The sequence below is a fragment of the Salvelinus sp. IW2-2015 genome, linkage group LG31 (assembly GCF_002910315.2).
Source record: "Salvelinus sp. IW2-2015 linkage group LG31, ASM291031v2, whole genome shotgun sequence".
In the NCBI taxonomy this organism is placed as follows: domain Eukaryota; kingdom Metazoa; phylum Chordata; class Actinopteri; order Salmoniformes; family Salmonidae; genus Salvelinus; species Salvelinus sp. IW2-2015.
This window is the reverse complement of record NC_036870.1, coordinates 22,128,662-22,131,365: the sequence shown is the minus strand read 5'-3', so window position 1 is coordinate 22,131,365 and position 2,704 is coordinate 22,128,662. Positions and strand designations below refer to the sequence as shown.

Here is a 2,704-nt window from a genome sequence, read left to right as displayed (position 1 = left end):
CTCGTTACCTGTAATAAAGACACCTGTCCACACACTCAATCAAACAGACTCCAACCTCTCCACAATGGCCAAGACCAGAGAGCTGTGTAAGGACATCAGGGATAATTGTAGACCTGCACAAGGCTGGATGGGCTACAGGACAATAGGCAAGCAGCTTGGTGAGAAGGCAACAACTGTTGGCGCAAGTATTAGAAAATGGAAGGAGTTCAAGATGACGGTCAATCACCCTCGGTCTGGGGCTCCATGCAACATCTCACCTCGTGGGGCATCAATGATCATGAGAAGATGAGGGATCAGCCCAGAACTACATGACAGGACCTGGTCAATGACCTGAAGAGAGCTGGGACCACAGTCTCAAAGAAAACCATTAGTAACACACTACGCCGTCATGAATTAAAATCCTGCAGCGCACGCAAGGTCCCCCTGCTCAAGCCAGCGCATGTCCAGGCCCGTCTGAAGTTTGCCAATGACCATCTGGATGATCAAGAGGAGGAATGGGAGAAGGTCATGTGGTCTGATGAGACAAAAATAGAGCTTTTTGGTCTAAACTCCACTCGCCGTGTTTGGAGGAAGAAGAAGGATGAGTACATCCCCAAGAACACCATCCCAACCGTGAAGCATGGAGGTGGAAACATCATTCTTGGGGATGCTTTTCTGCAAAGGGACAGGACGACTGCACCGTATTGAGGGGAGGATGGATGGGGCCATGTATCGCGAGATCTTGGCCAACAACCTCCTTCCCTCAGTAAGAGCATTGAAGATGGGTCGTTGCTGGGTCTTCCAGCATGACAACGACCCAAAACACACACCAGGGCAACTAAGGAGTGGCTCCGTAAGAAGCATCTCAAAGTCCTGGAGTGGCCTAGCCAGTCTCCAGACCTGAACCCAATAGAAAATCTTTGAGGGAGCTGAAAGTCCGTATTGCCCAGCGACAGCCCCGAAACCTGAAGGATCTGGAGAAGGTCTGTATGGAGGAGTGGGCCAAAATCCCTGCTGCAGTGTGTGCAAACCTGGTCAAGAACTACAGGAAAAGTATGATCTCTGTCATGCAAACAAAGGTTTCTGTACCAAATATTAAGTTCTGCTTTTCTTATGTATCAAATACTTATGTATGCAATAAAATGCAAATTAATTACTTAAAAATCATACAATGTGATTTTCTGGATTTTTGTTTTAGATTCCGTCTCTCACAGTTGAAGTGTACCTATGATAAAAATTACAGACCTCCACATGCTTTGTAAGTAGGAAAACCTGCAAAATCGGCAGTGTATCAAATACTTGTTCTCCCCACTGTATGTTGTAAACGTGGTATGTATGACCTGGGTCGCTCATTCATTCACCTGTAAGCTTAACCTATGTTGTAAACATGGCATGACCTGGGTCTCTCATTCATTCACCTGTAAGCTTAACCTATGTTGTAAACATGGCATGACCTGGGTCTCTCATTCATTCACCTGTAAGCTTAACCTATGTTGTTAAACATGGCATGACCTGGGTCTCTCATTCATTCACCTGTAAGCTTAACCTATGTTGTAAACATGGTATGACCCGGGTCTCTCATTCATTCACCTGTAAGCTTAACCTATGTTGTAAACATGGCATGACCTGGGTCTCTCATTCATTCACCTGTAAGCTTAACCTATGTTGTAAACATGGCATGACCTGGGTCTCTCATTCATTCACCTGTAAGCTTAACCTATGTTGTTAACATGGTATGACCTGGGTCTCTCATTCATTCACCTGTAAGCTAAACCTATGTTGTAAACATGGTATGACCTGGGTCTCTAATTCAAAGTCATTGCGTTTATATTATGTCATCTCTTCATTGAAGTTTCTTTAAAAGTAAAACAATATTTAGATTATCAAACAATTCACTGCCATTTGTATTATTATGTGGACGTATAGTTGTTTAGAGAGAAATCTATATATACTTAAAGAAGAGTACATGTTTAAATCTAAAGCGAAAGAGATGGATCTGGCTGTTGTTGTTTTTCTACTATTTTGCATTTATGAATGACTATTATATTTAGTTTTTATGTTCAGCTGAAAGAGGACGGTGTAATTCTGAGGAGAATTCTTTCATTCTGGAACCAAGGAAAGCTTGTTTTGTTACATAGCATCAGCAGGTGAACCCCACAGTCGCCTAAACACACACACACACAGTAACCCTCTATAATATCTGGAAGTGTCGTTTAGCAGCTCCAACCTGACAGCTCGCTCTGTGTGTGTGTGTCTGTATGTGTGTGTCTGCGTGAGTGAGCTCTTCGGCTAGTGTCTGGCCCAATGATGTGTATAAACTCTGGATGACTGACAGGGGGCGCTGTATTGAAGCCACCACCCAGCCATCTTGGTATTCCTCCATTGTGAAAAAAAAAAAGAGATGTTGAAAGCTATAGAAAAGCATGTATTAATGTCTACATTCGTTTTGACACGTGTATTCTGTTACAGACACCTTAATGCAAACTTTGAAATTATATTATTTGAGCTAAACATGACAATTTAATATGTAAAAATGTATTCTTTTTTAAAAAATCCTTAAAGTATCATTTTTAGAGTACTGATGTTACTGTCCTCACTACAACAACAAATACTTAAATACATGTCATTTTGTCCTTTACATTTAATTGAAATACTGTAGAATTCCACTCATTCCTATGGAGGACTGATCTCACTGGGGAGTGGCAAGATGGCCGACCACTAACTT

The 2,704-nt window shown here is 42.2% G+C and overlaps 1 long non-coding RNA gene across 2 annotated transcripts in view; it reads right to left on the bottom strand.

Moving 5' to 3' along the window:
* The window catches only part of LOC139023391 (uncharacterized), a 4,761-nt gene extending 3,199 nt beyond the window's left edge, over positions 1-1,562 (bottom strand). Inside the window, exon 1 of one of the 2 annotated variants that reach the window (XR_011474514.1) lies at positions 1,492-1,562. This is a non-coding gene — a long non-coding RNA (uncharacterized lncRNA). Of the gene's footprint in view, positions 1-1,319; positions 1,393-1,491 lie in introns of those variants that run through there. The other variant, XR_011474513.1, reaches the window with a different exon arrangement.
* Between the last annotated feature and the right edge of the window lie 1,142 nt (positions 1,563-2,704).